Source organism: Rhinolophus hipposideros, assembly GCF_964194185.1.
Source record: "Rhinolophus hipposideros genome assembly, chromosome: 16".
NCBI lineage: Eukaryota > Metazoa > Chordata > Mammalia > Chiroptera > Rhinolophidae > Rhinolophus > Rhinolophus hipposideros.
Window position 1 is genome coordinate 20,118,379 of NC_138062.1, and position 18,646 is coordinate 20,137,024.

Sequence of the window (18,646 nt, forward strand, 5' to 3'; positions counted from 1 at the left end):
GGGTGTTCCCAGAGACGGGGTCCCCTAGACCTCTACTTTTCTCTTTCAATTCTTATCTATAACTTCAGCTTCAAACATCACTAGATGTGTTCATATACACAAACACCCCCTCTCCTGAGAAGCTTCAACTCTCCATTTCCAACGGCCTTGACTATAAGCCATTGTCAATGGACTACACTGCCTATTCCTTGCATTTAACATGTTCCAAATTTGTTATTTCCTCTAAAACTTCTCCCTTATGTTCCTCTTGCCACGAAAGCTCTCCCACCGTTCCTCCAGTTACCCTGAGGTAAAATCTTAGTTATCTTAGATTCACGTCACTCACCTCCATATTCAATCATCTATTCACAATATTGGGAACATTCATCTCTACCTTTCTGAGGAAAGCTCCCGCACTGGCCACTTCATGGTTAGATACACCACTTGTGTCCTTCTTTCAGTCTGTATTAGGCACCACCTCTATATTATCACATGTATCACATTATATCCTCATTTCCATCGCCCCACATAAAACCCAACTTCCGGCATCTGGCATTTGAAGATCACTGTTTGGCCTTTAGCCATCTTCCCCATCCATCCTCTTCATAGAGAAAACCTCTTCCAGCCAAACCAGTCTATTACAGGTGAGGCAATTCTAAACACAAACCACAATATAGTCCCCACAGACTATATTTTGTGTTTAGAATGTCCTCACCTGTAATTTCTCCCTGTTCAAATTCCACTCATTCTTCCAAGCCCAGATCAACGTGCATCTTCAAAAAACTTTCTAAATTACTTAGGTCAAAGGGACCTCTTCCTTAAGAGTGTCTTTTTGCTTATTCTAGGCCCTTTCATATAAATTTCATATAAATTTGAGTATCAGGCTTCCAAGTCATCTCCCCTCCCTTTTCCCAAAAAAACTAACATGTCAGTTGGAATTTTGATCGTTATTTATTTGAATTTACCTTACCTACTCTTCCATATTTTTCACTTTTTTTTTTGTCTGACTAGGCTTCATTCTGAATGCTTTAGATTTAATTTGCTATTTTTTCTAGTTTCCAAAGATGAAAATTTTGAATACTGACACAAAACTTTTTGTTTTTAACATAAGAATTTAAAGGTATAAACTTCCTTGTATTCATTTTCTTTTATTATGTTATGCACTTACATGCATCCCAAATTTTTAATACGTTATATTTTCTTATTCATTCTATTCCAGATATTTTCTAATTTCTCTTCTAACTTTCTCTTTGACTCATCGGTTATTTAGGAGTACAAGCATGCCTCATTTTATTGCACTCCACTTTATTGCACTTTGCAAACACTGCATGTTTTTACACAGTAAAAGTTTGTGGCAACCCTGTGTTGAGCAAATCTATCATGTTGAGCAAGTCTATTAGTGTCACTTTTCCAACAGCATTTGCTCACTTCATGTCTCTGTGTCACATGTTTGGTAATTCTCACAATATTTCAAACTTGTTCATCATTATTATATTTGTTATGGTGATCTGTGATCAATGATCTTTGATGTTACTATCCTATTGTTGTCTTACTTTAAGAAACTGCCACAGCCACCCCAACCTTCAACAACCACCACCCTGCTCAGTCAGCAGCCATCATCATCGAAGGAAGACCCTCCACCACAAAAGGATTATCACTTGCTAAAGGCTCAGATGATGGTTACCATTTTTTAGCAATAAAGTATTTTTTAATTATGGTACATCTAGTACATTATTTTTTTAGACAAAATGTTTTGAACACTTAATAGACTACAGCATAGTGTAATCGTAACTTTTATATGCACTGGGAAATGAAAAATTTCATGTGACTCGCTTTATTGCCGTGGTCTGGAACTGAACACACAATATCTCTGAGGTACGGCTGTGTGTTGTTTAATTACATGTTTTGTAGTTTTCTGTTAACAGAAATCAATTCTGTTATTGATTTCTACTGTAATTCTTCAGTGGTCAGAGAATATACTCTCTATCAGATTCAATTTTTAAAACTTGTTGAGATTTATTTTAATGTCCCAGGATATGGTCTATTTTGATTAATGTGAATTGTCAATTAGGATTTAGTGGTTAATAGTGTTCTTTACATCTTCTACATGCTTAGGTATTTTCTCTCTACTTGTATAATTGATTACTGAGAGAAGAGTGTTGACATCTCCAATTATAATAGTGGATTTTTTCTATTTCTATTGGTTTCGCTTCATCTATTTTGAAATCTTGTTATGCTTCCTATACACACTTAAAATTGTTATGTCTTCTTTGTGAATTGACATCTTTGTCAATATGTAATGTCCCTCCCAATCCTGGATAATATTTCTTGGGTAAAGTCTATTTTGTCTGATTTTAATGTGGTTCCTTCACTTTATTTTGATTTGTATTTGTGTGGTTTATCTTTTTTCATCCTTTTACTTTTAACAGATCTAGGTTTTTATATGAAAGTAGTTGTTTGTAGAAAAAAATTTGTACTTTTGTTATGTTTTACTTATACATATATTGTATTATAATAAACCCTACAATATATTTTCACTATTTTTGTTAAACTGTAGTCTTTTAGAGTGATTAAAAATAAGTTTAAAAAGTTATGTTTACCTTTATTTTAATATTATTGGCACACTTTACTTTTTCTTAAATATAAATTCCCACATGGTATCACACTGATTCTGCATGAAGAACTTCCTTTAAAATTTATTATAGAGAAGATGGCAATGAATTCTCCCATTTTTTTGTTTGATACTTTTGGATAACGTTCATTTTTTTGAAAGATATTTTCACTGGGCATCAGATTCTGAGTTGATGTATTTTTTTCTCTTTAAATACTTTAAAGATATCACTCCACTATCTTTCATAGTTTCTAAGAAACTATTTTTACCAAAATGTGGTATGTTTTATTTTAATAAAATATCTTTTTCTCTGGCTGCCATCATTATTTCTTTGTCTGATTACAATGATCTTCCAAAATTTCTGTTTATTTGGTTTTTGTTTTAGTATTTATCCTGCTTACAGTTACATGAGCTCTTGGATTTGTGGTTTGATATCTTTCTTTTTTTTTTGAGTGTTATCAACGTTTATCTCTTCAAATATCTTTTTTGACTCATTCTCTCTTTATTCTCTTCTAGGACTCTAAATATATATATATATATCATCAAGGGAAGACCCTCCCACCATAAAAGGATTATGACTTGCTAAAGGCTCAGATGATGGTTAGCACTTTTTAGCAATAAAGTATTTTTTAATTAAGGTATATACAGTACATTATCTTTTTAGACATAATGTTTTGAACACTTAATAGACTACAGCATAGTGTAAACGTAACTTTTATATGCACTGGAAAACCAAAAATTTCATGTGACTCGCTTTATTAGATATATATCTAATAAAGATATATATGGACATATATCTAACATATAGCTATATCTATATCTATCTATATATTTAGAGTCCTAAAAGAGAATAAAGAGAGAATGAGTCAAAAAAGATAACATCCAAGAGTTGTGGGACAATATTAAATGAAATAATATACTATATATTATAATTATATATATTATTCCATTTAATATTGTCCCACAACTCTTGGATGTTATCTTTTTGTTTTCATTTATTATAAACACTATTTTTTTTCCACTGTATGTTTCTGTTTGGATAATCTGTATTATTCTGTTTGTATAATTTTTCTTGACTTACTTTCAAGTTCACTCATTCTTTCCTCAGTTGTATCAAGCCTACTGATAAATTTGTCGAGGGAGTTCTTCAATTCTAGTACTAATTTTTTATTTATAAATTCCTATACTTATAGTTTCAGCTATCTTCTTAAGTAACCCATCTGCACATGCATGCTGTCCTTCTTTCCCAGTAGAACCTTTAACATGATTATTATAATTATTTAAAGCCTTGTCTGATTATCCTGACATCTGGGTCATCTCTGTATCTGGATCTTGTGATTCCCTTATATCTTGACAATGGGTTGCATTTTCTTGCTTTTTTGGTTGTCTTGCATTTTTTTTTTTTTTACTGAATGTCAGTCATTAGATATAGAACTATAGAGGCTGAGGTAATTAATATTTATACCCATCTTCTGTCAGGCCATTTGAGTGAGAGAGTGAGTTAATTTAGTCAAACGATGATCTGTGTCTGGTTTTACTTCAGCACCATGGCCTTCAAATTCCTCTACTGATGGGCTGCAACTACTTTGTGCTTGGTTTGGCCAGGCACTTTTCTCAGTATTCATGTTCCACCCTCAGCTTTCAGCCTTTGCTATATGCCTACTCCACAGAGGAGGGCTCTCTCCATGCTCCTGCCATACCACCCCCATCACAGATAGTTATTGCTTGATACTCGATGCTAGGCTTCATGAAAAGAGTTCCCTCTTTTCCTGGTTCAGCCTCAAGCTTAGGCAGGCCCTGTGTTCCCTCCACTTGAAGTGGAGATTTTTCAGCATGTCTACCTTCTTTCCATGGCAGCCAAACTCTGCACTGCCTCTGTGGTTTATCTTGGGCAGGAGTGTCCTGCCTTCTGATAGTGGTAGTGAACCAGGGTTTGGTATCACTGTGGGACCCAGAAACCAGGCTTCTTTCTTATTCTTCCACAGGGATAGAGATTTATTTTTTTTCTACTCTTTTCCTAGCCATGATGGTTCTTTTTGCCCTGTGAGTCACAATGTGTGCTGCCTGTCCTCATGGGTGTGAGGCTTTTTATTCATAGGAGAAAAAAGACCAGAAAAGGAGAGGCTTTGAGTTTTTTCCCAGAAGTCCCAGCTCACCTCTGCATAACTGTGCCCCAAGGAAAGGTTGTCTGCACAATCTCCTGTCCTGGCCTCATGAGGACCCAGTGAAGGTGACAGAAAAGGTCTTGCTAGTGAGTGAGAACCCATTTACTTCAGGCTGGCATAATAGCCCATATGTTGCTTGAATAATTGGTTAAAATTTTAGCTGATTTCTTCTGATCCGCTTGTTATGGCACTTGTCTCTTTCTCTAGAAGTTGAGATAGTTCATATTCCATGGACTTGTCACTCTTTGGAAGTTAGGTTACCTTGTAAACTCAGAGCTCTAATGGGATTAAGAAAAGTTATGATTTGGGAATATTACGGTAGGTGGAAGTGGCATTTCTTTTAGTCTATACCCTGGATAAAGTGGAAACTGCTAACTTACTTTTCTTTTTAATATCTGGTACTTGTTTAGTTCTTTGGGCCCTGAAAAACCATAGATAACTTTGTAAATGCATTTAAGAAGTTTTTTGGTGTCCTACATCAGAGAAAAAGTAATTCTTCTCACAACATTTAAGTCCAGATCCTCATAACCCAGAAACTAACTTTCCTAACGAGCCTTTAAAAAAAAATAATAATGTTTCCTAACAATCAGAAAATGCTTACCAAGAAAAAAAAATGTGAAATGCATTTTCATTGAAGAGAACTCTACAATGACCTGGTCATAATATCAGCTAATACAAAAGGGACACAATATTTATTAAGATGTGACTTAGCTTTGAACCTAAACAAAGTGAGCATATTTAATATAATTTTACAAGGACCTTGGTTTAAGTTAGTCTCATCAATAACATCGTCCCATAATATGGAACCTGAGGGTGCACAACAGCATGGTTTTAAAGCAGATTTGTTAAGTGTGTCCTTGAAAGAAGGACAAGACCAGTTTGCTTTCAAGGGTCCGTCAGAGGTGTGAGTTTTATACTTGTATACCTATTTAAAAATAGAATACTATTCCTATATATTCGTAATGCATATTCTTCTCCATGCTTTTCTATAGATTTCATGGCTTAAATAACAAATACCATTGTGCCACATTTTTGTTTTATTTATTTATTCAATAAAAATATACTGAGTGCCTACTGTAGACCATATGCTAAAGATATAAAGTTGAAAACTCATGCTCCATATCTTCATGAAATTTACAATTCTGTTTGTGAGACATATATCAAGATAATACACTCTGATTATTGCTAATATGGACGCATAGTCAATAGGAATAACAGAGCAATAGAAACATGAAATATAAAGAGAGAAGAAAGAATAAGGATTAAATTGGCAAATCTACCAACCCTGATGACTCTGGTCAGAACACATTAAAATCAGTGGTTAACATGAATAAACTATTTAAGGAGTGAAAAATAGATGTCAAGTCTCAAAACACAATATAAATGTATTAAAATTATCATGTTACTCCACTAAGTCACTTTAAAATAGGGACAGTAATTGTTAAATGTGTAACAGTAGAAATAACCATAGGGGATTATAAGAAGTCAAATGAAATAAGTCTAGGACTTATTTAAACACTAGATAAGTCCAAAAATACTCAGACTTTAAAGACAGCATAAATCTCAAGTGTGACTAAAATTTGGAAACCTTTGAAAAAGCTGGAATTTAAAAAGGAAAAAATTGGGCCGGCCCAGTGGCTCAGGCGGTTAGAGCTCCATGCTCCTAACTCCGAAGGCTGCCGGTTCGATTCCCACATGGGCCAGTGGGGCTCTCAACCACAAGATTGCCAGTTCGATTCCTTGAGTCCCCCAAGGGATGGTGGGCTCCGCCCCCTGCAACTAAGATTGAACACAGCACCTTGAGCTGAGCTGCCTCCCGGATGGCTCAGTTGGTTGGAGCGCGTCCTCTCAACCACAAGGTTGCCTGTTCGACTCCCACAAGGGATGGTGGGCTGTGCCCCCTGCAACTAGAAACGGCAACTGGATCTGGAGCTGAGCTGCGCCCTCCACAACTAAGACTGAAAGGACAACAACTTGACTTGGAAGAAAGGCCTGGAAGTACACACGGTTTCCCAATAAAGTCCTGTCCCCCTTCCCCAATAAAATCTTAAAAAAAAAAAAAAAAGAAAGAAAGAAAAAAAATCATCTAACTGAAGCATGTCCTGCTGAGACACACCACAAAAGAAATAGATTTGTACTTTTATGAGCCAAAACCAAATTAGCTGGACTATATTCTCAATATTCCACAAGTTAATTCTTGAGGGGCTCCAAGAAAGCATACCTTACCAGTATATGAACCAGAAAAGTGTTTTCACCTTAAATTGCCAAACAAATCTGTCCTGAAATGACTTTTTATTTCTGTTTATTTGCTATAATTAGAAAGATATAAGAGCCCAGCTTTGCCTTGGAATAAATCCCAGATGTATTAAATCCTTTAATATTTTGTTATTATTTCTAAGTTTTAACCATCTGTTATAAAAATGATAAATTTAAAAAATGAATTAAAATATGAGTTACGTTTTATTTGCAATTCCCCCTCCCCCAAGACAATATCTATAATGCAAAGTTCATAGAAGCAAAGAGTTTTATTAAAATGTAGCCAATAGAAGCCAGAATGGAAGGCTTTACTAAAATTCCTACCAGGTGTAAAGTTTTCATGCTCTCCCTGCACAAAAAGCAAGGGTCCAAAAACAATCCTGACCGTAAGTTTCAGTCAAACAGATGGGTACCTTCTGTCATCATGGTTCCTCTGACCATGCAGAAGAGAGTCAATAGCATATTCCTGGAGTATGTTTGATCACACCATCATATTTGCAAACCTAATGGCGTCAAGTTAAAGCCAAAGGCTGCGTGGTAGGCCAACCAATTAATGAGCACCTACTCTCTGCCAGATCCTCCGCTAGGTGTTTCGGCTACATCGATGATCAAACCAAGATACCTAAACTTGATGGTACCTACATTCTAGGATAAGGAAAGTGTCCACAAGGGCCATAATCAACCACAAACTGAAAGGAGTTCAATAACAATAATAGGTAACGTGTATAAGGTACCTATTAGGCACTGAATACTCTTCTTTTTAAGGTTCATAGGTATCAATAATGGAGTAGATTCAATTACTACCATGTTTCCCCAAAAATGAGACCGAGCCGGACCATCAGCTCTAATGCGTCTTTGGGAGCAAAAATTAATATAAGACCCGATCTTATTTTACTATAAGACTGGGTCTTATATAACATCATATAATACAAGATCCGATCTTATTTTACTATCATATGAGACCGGGTTTTATATTATATAAGACAATATATTATATAACACAATATAAAACCTGGTCTTACATTAATTTTTGCTCCAAAAGACGCATTAGAGCGGATGGTTTGGCTAGGTCTTATTTTCGGGGAAACATGGTATCCCCGAGGCAATTTGCAGAATGTTTACACATGGAATTTAGCCCTGTAGCAATACCAGACTAGGCCTACAATTCAGTCACCATAATCAGCAGTTAAGCACCAAAAAACCAAAGAGGTGAGAGCCTTCGATTTTAAAAAGTAAAATAAAGTGCCCAAGTTTTGCCTTTGGCTCACTCAACATGTGGATTTTCCTCAGATTCCATTGTAACAGGGAAAATAACCTAATTATGGCAACGAGACAGGCAAATCAAGAAATTCTTTGGACATCTGAAGTATCTTATCCCATTAAGAGAATATTTTATGTGCAGAAGAAAACTTCAGCTCGTGCACTGAAGGTGTATCGTTCTGCAATAACAAGATCATGACTATGAGAAAACAAAAAAATTACACAAGAGAAACCTGCTGGATAAATATTTTACATGTCAATCAAAATTCCACAAAAAAAGAATGTCAACTCAATTCAGAAGTTTGCTGTGGAGCTCCAGTTTTCACGGAGGGTTCCTGCCTATGACTTTGCAACCATCAGGAGCATCTGGCAGAGAACTAGGCTCCTACCATGCAGGAGACCAGTCTCTTGACAAATTTAGGTGAACTTACCTGAACCTTCAAATTAAGAAAAACTCTGTGGGTCTCACACGTCCAGAGAGAGCAATAGAACTAGTGAGAAAATTTCTACTGTCTCATTCCTGATTCTAGGAAGGAAAGTTCAGACAACTTTGAGGAAACCTCATATTATTTATGACTTTCCTACTTTGTAACATCATCAGCTGGGTGAAGGAGAAAGTGTGTTTGCATGGAGTCTACTCTAAGCCCAGGATCTTAGAGACTTAAGTTGCCTGGTCTCAAATTTTTACACACTACGAATATAATAAACTAATTTGGATTACTGGAATCTCTCCCAAAACTCAAATAAACTAAAGACTTCCTTTCCCTGGAATAGGCCTGAACCAAAAAAAAGTTTAAAATTCTAGAGTTTGGAAAAAGAATACTACTCTTTTTCATCCGATAGAATAGATACCCCTACATCTATAACTGTATTGTCTGTGTTTACCATAGAATTTAGGACATTATTCAGCCGCTGAAACTCTGCCCTCAATAGTAGCCATCCCACTTCCTTAACCCTACTTAAGTTTCAGCACAGAGTAAACTAATTGTTTCTTTTTTTCTTTCTTTCTGCCAAACGACACATGCTTTGAAGACAGTCCAAGGAATGGTCCAAGGATAGGTTTGGTTGTTTGTTTCCACTGAAATAAAATCTATTCATTCTTTCTTACTAGTTTACCTTGTAAGTGGCTTTCAAAAATTATTGGATATACATAAATGTTAATTAATCTGATTGACTAATAAAATAATGTTGACTCAGCTCACATCAGCATTGCCACTGACTCTGCCTACTGCTACTCACATAATAGAGAAAATGCAAGTCTTAGCTAGCAATAGATACAATCCAAACAATCACCCCTAGAACACAGATTCAAAAAAAAGAAAGTAAATATTGATACTAAAATGTGGGAAAGGATGTATTATGTTTTTTCATAAGATCCATTGTATGATTCATTTCTGGATACTGCTTAATTTTATTATTGAAACTAGCACTGAAATCCATCAACATATTCTTCATTTTAAAATGAAAAATTTTGACCGTAGGTCTATTAGGTGGCTGCCTTGAAGTAGCTGAATTATTGAAAATAGCCTTAAGATAGTCTTCCACGAAGCATGCATGCTTTTACAAGTTTGAATACATTTATTTATAAGTCAACATTTTAAAAGTCTGTGTGCATGTAACGCATCTATTTCTAAATATTTATGAGTGTACTCCTCCATCAAGTCAGAAATGAAAAACCGTAGGAAACATTCTCAATACAGTGGACATATTCAAATATATAAAAAAAATAATAGGAATGAACCCGATATCCTAATTCTTGTCTTTTTAAAACCACTTTATAGATGTAGGATTGACTTATGAAAAGCTGTACATATTTAATTTATACAACCTGATGAGTTTGGAGATAAGCATACACCCATGAATTATCACCACAATCTATGCCATAAACATATCCATCACCCCCAAAAGTTTTCTCCTACCTTCATTGACTGATATTTTGTTGCGTGACTATGACACTTAACATAAGATCTACCCTCTTATCAAATTTTAAGTACCTAATACAGTATTAACTACAGGCTCTGTGTTACACAGTAGATTTCTAATTCTTGACTGTACTTCAAGAGTCTTTTGGTTTCAGATCATTATTGCCAATTAAAGGAAACTTCTAATACTAAGTGTCTTATGAACCATTCCACAGTTTATAGCCTGTTGAGAAATTGGCCAATATACAGAGGAAAGTAGAGGAAAGAAGTGGAAGGATTTTGTGATTTTTTTTCAAGGCTTGATTTAGGCAAATTCTCAGGTCTTGGGTCTAGTTATTTAGGCTTCTTGGCAATGTGCCCTCAGCAGGATTAGAGGAAAATGTCCCTGTTTGACTCTCTTCACAAAGACAAAAGAAAAAGATAAAATGCTCTCACAGTTATTTGATTAAGGTATCAGTCAGAGAAGGAACAGTTTGAAAAAAGGAGGATTTTTCTGTGTGTATGCTTTAAGAGAAAAGTGAATATGATAAATCTGATTTGATAACTGTGTTAATGTTTAATGCTCCCTTCTACATCCATGATGGTTGATAGCATCAGATATCAACCTGCAGATTTTCTGTTTAATTATGTTACCTTTTGTCTTAGAAAATATATTTTCCTTAAGAGCTGGTAGGTATTCCTTAAGAAACACACTCTTTTGACATTTTTGCTACCATTTTCTATTTTAATAGATGAGGAGAAAAGATCAACACAGTGAAGCAATGCCAAGCTAGGCAATATTTTTGGAAACACAGAACAGGGCAAAGACGCAAATTTACCAAAGAAACATTACATGAGGCATACTGTGCATTTCTGAAACCTGCAATTTGCCTTTATACTGTGACATAAATAAATATCTGGTCCGTGTGATGGTAAGATATTGAACTTTTATGTGTCTTGAAGTTTTTTTCTCTGCTTTTAATGTTAAATTCTTAGGAATATATCTAGTTTCCTACTTATTATTCACTTGCAAATAAATCCCATACTTGGGAACTTGAGCTGAAGAGTTGATCATGTTCATAGTAAAATACTGAGTTTTTCTCTTACTCTTTCCAATTCCCAAGAGACATAGGCATATTAAGGAGGTTATCTTTAAAAAAAATTCTGCATAAATACGTTTTTTTAAATTAACGTAAAATTGATATACCAAAAGTATACCACCTAATATACATATTATTACTTGTGTATATTCCTTTGTTGTAAGTGAATGTTTTTCATATTGTTGTAATTATCATATAAATGAAATAGTGCACCTTTTTTCCCCATATAACTTTACGTGATATTGGTGAGTATTTTTCACATGTATAATTTTTATGAGAAGCATATACTGTACTAAATTACTTAAGCATTTTCTCATTTTGGGGATGTACATTACCTCAAAATATTTAACTTTGAACTTCTTTATGTATTTCTGGATCGTTTCCAGATCTGGTAGTGTGATCCTAGGGCTGCTGCCGCAAAAGTGCTGGATCTATTGTTCCGATACCTGTTTCTAAGTCAGTTTTCCTCTATTCTCTCAGATAATTAGTTTCATGTAATGGTGGTAGATGGTATACACCTCATGCTAGCTTTGTCCAATATCCTGAGAATCTTAGCTCTCACACCAAAAGTGATGATAAATGTAATAGAAAAAGGCTAGATGGCATGTGTCACACGCAATACATGAATTATACACTAACTTGAAGCCAGGATGGCATTGGCCTGGAAAACTCAGTCACGCTCCTCGTGTCACTCCTTGAAGTTGGTGCTATTTACTGGTCCTGGCCTTAAACTCCTTGAATGTGCTGACTTTGGAAGGGTTTTCAATGGGGTGTGTTTTCACTCCTTTCCTTGGCACGCAGGACCCCAAATCTCAGATTTGGGCTGAAAAATCTCTACCACAGAATTAGCCTCTCCCAGTTTCTGCCTAACCCTGGTGCTTGTGCCACTATCTGCTATGGTTTCTGCCTATTGTAAATAGTTAGGTCACGCTGTCAACACAGGCCAAAAGTGGGACAAAAGGATTTAATTCAAAGGAGGTTGGCTTTTTTTTTTTTTTTTATCTTTTCTCTAACTTTTTCCAGTATTTACCAGAAAGACATTTCCTGATTCCACTAGGCCCTCTTTTCCCCACTGAAACATCCAATGTCCTTTCTGCCCACTCAGTTCTCCTAACCCACACTTTTTAAAAGGTGCGTTCTTGTACCACAGTAGTGTTACAATGGAAACCGAATTTCTAAAACCTTTTCCAAAAGAAATGTTCCCTTAATTGTTTGCAGTGTCACCAGAAATGAGTCAGATTTTGTTTAACAATACTCGATATTCTTAAGGATCCAAGATGGTCTCAAAATTGCTTCTGAACATAATACACAGCAGCAATAATAAAAGCTATGAATAAATGAGTGTTAATTATATGCCTGGCACTTCACATGCAATATTTCATTTATCCTCAAACAACCCCAAACAATAGGTATTATTCTCCCCATTCAACCTTTAAGGAAAGTGACACTCTAAGAAGAAACTTGTTCACATCTGTAGCCTCAATGGGAAGTTTGGGCATGACTGAAACTTACTTCTTTCAAAACTTAGTTACTTCAAAGTCATCTATGCCCACACTATCCCGATGCTATAAACCAGTGCATTTGTCACTCATCATTCCTTTTCAGAATTGTCATTGCCTGCTCATTTTCACATTGTTCAAGTGAACTTCCAATGGTATAAGTAATATATTAAACTCTATTTAATTAAACTCAACTACAACATTCTTTTCTTTTTGCAAACCACAAATCTGAACCATACTTGTTCTTTCAAAAGCAGCCAGCAAATTGAGTTATCCTTGATACTACTCCAGTATTACGATGTATTATTTTGCTTCAATTAAGAAGTGATTAATCTATTTTCTTAGTTAATTTGAAATTTTTATAAAGTCCGTAAGTTACAAGCTTCAAACCAAATTCCAACCTTTTGATATCACAAAACATTGTTTGGGTAAAATGTGACTTCTTGGAGTCAAAATGGAGAAAGAATTGTATGCCAAAGTCTTTATGATGCATGATCCCATTTTTTTCTGGATATCAAATCCCTTTCAAATAGTATTTCAATGATATCAGTTTAAATAAATTAGTCACTCATGTGCAGTGGGATGTAAATATTTCAGTGTATACATCTTCCTACACACACCTACTAAAAAACATTGGCTTGCTTAATTTCAAAGAGTAGGAGACCATGATGGCTGCAGTTTTAATTGGCAAAGGATTGGAACAGGCAAAGATTAAAACTCTTCATAAAGATAAAATCTGGAAAGACTCTGATAACCAAATCCATGTACTGGCTTCTAAAACGCATACCCACCCACACAAATGCACATGCATGTTTTAATCCTACTCAGTAAAAGCATACACAGACTCTATGAAAATGTTTATAAATAATTTTAATTAATTTAACTAGATTTGTAATAGTTGTATTAAGATGGATGGTCCTTTCTCACATCCTGATATCTCTGAAATATAACATTGCTTTTGAAATTTTACTGTATGCTTAAAATCTTAGCTAACTGGCAAGGTTTCTCAAAGATCGTTTTTTGAGTGAGCTTCTTTTTGCCTTGCTAATCCTTCCTTGTCCCCTGCATCCCATTCCAGTAGAAATAATCTCTCCTTTCTCTGAACTCACAAAGTCTGAACTCAATACAACTTTTTAATAATAATATATCCTATTCTACCTAACATTAGAGTTATTTGTGTACACATCTTACCTGCTGTGCTGCTCTGCAACTGTTCTGAGGCTAGTACCCATGCTTACTGGAATCTCCATAATTAAAATATGTGGTTCAAATAAGGGAGGTTACTAATTTGAAAACTCAAGACTTTTTCAAAATTATAGTTTTTCCTCAATTGCAGAAGCTAGGGCAAATATATCCTGGTGCTCTCCAGACTTATATTTCCATTTGGCTTTTTCTCCCCATATATAAATTGTAAACGGTTGTGATTAAATCAACTCTTTCCCCCTTGCTGGTTAAAAACTTTGCATTGAAAGCAATAATGAGGAGCAGAGAAATGAACACCCATTCTACTCCTTTTTTACATTCGATTTGCTATAATAACACTAAAATTAGATTTTACAGAGAGAGGGAGAGAGAGATTGATTCCCGCTGCTCAAAGTTATTTCCCTGAGGAAAAGAAGCTTCTTTCCATTAGGTGATCAAATGCAAGAAGAAGGGGACAAGGGATTCTGTACACCAGAGATTTAATTGAAACAGCAAGGCATGACCTAGAGCAAAATGGCAATTAAAACCCCAATGTACAGCTCCCACCCACTGCCCAGCACTGAGCAATTGTGGAGCAATCTCCTTAATGGAACCCTGACTTGTGATGCCATTGTCTAGAAAGCTATTGTTATTGTCCCACAGTAAACAATTCCTTAAATTTACCTTTGTTCTGCTTAATTGCTGAAAACTCATTAACTTGATAATCTAAAATAGTACAGTGGCATCATTTGAAATCTCACTCTTTAAAGTGTCTTTCAGGACAAAACAAAAAGCTAATGCTTTTTTTATGCGTATCAAAATGTCTCAGGACAAAATCGTTTACCTTCTTTAATAACAAAAATATTATCAATAAAAGACTTTTTAAAAAACTCAAAACTGTGTAATATGGACTAAATACGAGTACACCTTTGGTATTTGCTATACACCAGAGTTGATTCTGTTAGTAGAACACTCTATGTAATGATTAGTTCCACTTCCAATGCCAAAATATACATATTCATTCTGTTCTCTCATTCCTTGTAGCTTTTTCAAGTGTCCAATTGTATAGAAAGAATTCAAAGAAAGCAAGCCAAAAATGTATTTAAGACTTCCATCATTTCACTAGACTCTTTTTTACCCTTCCTTCTAGCTAGATTAGATTGCAAACATATAATAAATCATTAGTTTATAAATGTTTAGCAATAAACAGTTTTGTTTGACTACTTTCCTGTTCCGGGAAAAATAGGCAGAAGTTACTTAATCGCATATGGTTTAAATCACATCATTCTTAATTCATCGTAAGGAAACATCTACATATATTTTTATTATCAGGTATTGTTTTCATCTTAAGTGAATTGATATTTAATCAATTGTTACTTCAATTAATATACTTATCCTTTAATTAAAACAGGGGGCAAAGAATGGATCCATGACTGACTAGATTTAAGAGGAAGGAAGGAGGAGAAAAAGAGGGGAAGAAAGGAAGGAAATAAAAAAAAAAGAAAAGATCTAAATAATATTTATTAAACGTTTAGTATTATTCTAGGAATTGGCACCTAGACTCCTCAAGTCTATATTAATATGAATCCTGTGAAGAATTATGACTCTCCCCATTTTGCAAATAAGAATGAGGAACAGAGAGATTAAGTCACTTGCCTAGAGCCACAGAACCAATAATTGAAAAAGCTGGGTTTGGAACCAGAGCCATGTGTTACCAGCGTGCACGTTCTTTCTTCCACACTGTTCTGGCTTGCACACTACCTCATGAGATAGCATCAGTGAGTTGTGTTGTTTTTTTTTCCAAGTCTAATTATATACATTGCTAAATAGAACATTTTGCCAATTAACAGCTCTCTAGTTCTAATTATTAATAACTACTAATAATTGAGTGACATTTGTCCCCAGTCTCTGTGTTTTTATAATAAATGACAAAAGCAAACGTTGCCTGGACTTCTATATAACATCTGATTCAAAATATTCCTGTGATTCAGAGCAAAGCTCAATTAATACTGAATGGGTACCAAATGGGAAGTTTAAATCACATTTTGTCACAAAATACAACAGTAGATCAAAGTCTGAAAAGATGACATCTTGTTCTTTGCTTCTGAAAAATATCCTAAATATGCTGAAAATCATTCCAAATTCTCCTCTCTAGTGTATAAAATAGGAACAAAGAGGCAATATTAGAAACATGTTAAAGTGTTAACAAGCAATAAAATTGAGGTGCCCATCTTGAATACTTGGAGAAACACAAAGATTCACCACTATAAATTATTAAAAGAATGCAATAAATGCATGAATAAAGCAAAGTTTCTGAATCCTTAGGCAGATCAATTTTAAATTAGTTCAGGAAGGATCTTGACATCTGCCCAATTGAATGGTTTTAAAGAAAAACTTGAAGCCATTCAATTAATTGGTTGTTTTTGTTTCTTTTTTCCAAGTGTGTTGACAAATTACCCATATGGCTAAAATTTTCAACTGCCAAAAAAATATTCAATCTAAGGCTTTTTGTTAGATTTGTTATTTTTTTTGTGTGTCTTTTCAGTGTTTCTGGAGCACTTCTAATAACAGAATATTACTTTCCTTTGGAGAACCTATCTCTTGTGATTCAGGTGAGATAAACCAGCCTGTGGCCATGTGGTGATCCTATGACTCACAGCTGGCCAATCAGAGTACTCCATCCCCAGAGTACTCCATTGCAACCACAATGATTGGAGGAGTGCATGACCTAATGAAAGCCAGTTAGAGTATTTGATCAGATTTGATATAATCTTGTTGTGAGAGAGTTTTTTCTTTAACTAAAATTCAAAATTTATATTCTTGGGGCTCCCTTTTCTAACATAATAAGAATCTGCCTGTCTGAGAGATAAACCAACAGGAAAATAGGACAAAGTGATAGAGAACCAAAGCCCTAAGGACATCACTTGAAACTCTGAACCTACCTGTACTTGAAGCTAATCCATCCTTTGGTGTGTGACTTCAGATTTCAAAACTTTCCTCTTATTTTGCTTAAGGTAATCTGACTTGGAGTTCTGTCACTTGCAGCCAATAGATTCCTAACTAATAAAAGGATGATGCTATTTTCTAAGTTACTGCAAACTATTATGCAGTCATTCTTCCTACTTTTAGGCAACTATCAGATAATATGAGGCAAGACCAAATGAAATGGTCAGAATCAGTAAGGATATCTCAATTTTCTTTTCAACAATAATTTTGAGAGCTTGAAAAGAAAACCAATGTTCCATTTAATTCAAACACACTGTCAGGGTAACTATGGTTTTCTACACAGACACTCGTGCAAATTCTTTCTATATCATGGAATTTTAGAATTAGAAAGGACTTTGAAGTGCCTATTCCCCTGTCCTCCTTTTAGAGGTAAGACATCTGAAGTCTGACAATATTAAGTGACTTGTCCAAAATCATACAGCTAGTTAGTGACAATGTTAGAATGAAACCAAAGTCTGCATCAGTAATTTACCAGAAATTATAAAATCATACCTATTATTCACATTATTCTGAGGTAAAGTGAGTGGAGACCTTACTAGAATATTATCGTTTTAAAAATTGGTAATTAGCTTAGTAAAACATACAAGTGATTCTGCTTATTTATTCATTGGGGTATCCATTAATTCTTCTGAAATGAGAAGGTACTAAATGAGCCAAAATTCCATTAAACACACACAATAATAAATTACCTAAAATGGTCTCTTTGTAATACCTTTTTGTGTTTTCTTCATAAATAGCCATCAGATAAAAAGGATAAAAATAATGATATTCTAATGGGAAGTATATTTTATTAGATATGAAAATTGGATTACCTGAGTGAAAAAGTACAGATTTAAAAAAATAGTTTTTCTTTGGATAAGGATGGCTCATTGTTCTTCCTCCAAGCTGATAGGTCAGATATAATAATAACTAAATTCCAGAAACCAGACAATACATTTAAGGAATTCTAACAGTCACTTTGACCAAGTGATTAGATTTCCAATGGTTGGATGATCACGTTTTTTATCCATATCCTTACTGTATATATTTTCAAAGTGAGGACTGTTCCAACAGGCACGATTACTGCAAAATGTTTAGTATGCATTTGTGAATTTTTAAACCTATACTCTTATTTTCACCCAAGAAATCCTATTAAACCCAAAGTTAAATACGTATTTTCTTTCAAAATTGTTACATAATTACATAGAGTAAATTTGTAAAACTATAGAATAAATTTGTAACCTTACAAAGAAATTAGGTACACCAAAATTGGCCACCAAAAAGAAATGAAAGAAAGTCAATGCAGTAAGGTTCATCTTTAAAGCTAAATTAATATTAATTTAAAAGCCTCTCTTCCAGAAATTTTTAATTTTTAAACTATTTTATTAAAAATAGTTAATATTACTAATACTTTGTCATAATTTATTTCTAGTAAGGTAAACTAGCTCAAAATGAGTTACTATTTTTGCTTCATATTTACAAAAAGTAAATGTAATTTCACAATAAAACATTATAATAAATTCTTAACAAATCTGCAAGAGCCACACTTTGAAGGAGTATAATAGTGAACACATTGCCCATGGAATTAAGGTGAATAAAGCTCTAACTAATGATTTTTTCAACCACAATTATACCATTTTTCTGTATCAGCAGGACATTTACAGCTATAATTATTAATCGGCATTTGTAAATGGCTAGAGCAGGCTCT

General features: G+C 34.4%; 1 protein-coding gene across 1 annotated transcript in view; it reads right to left on the minus strand.

Moving 5' to 3' along the window:
• Positions 1-18,646, minus strand: part of TTC29 (tetratricopeptide repeat domain 29) — a 538,084-nt gene that overhangs the window by 384,307 nt on the left and 135,131 nt on the right. The gene's annotated exons all lie outside the window — the stretch shown is intronic.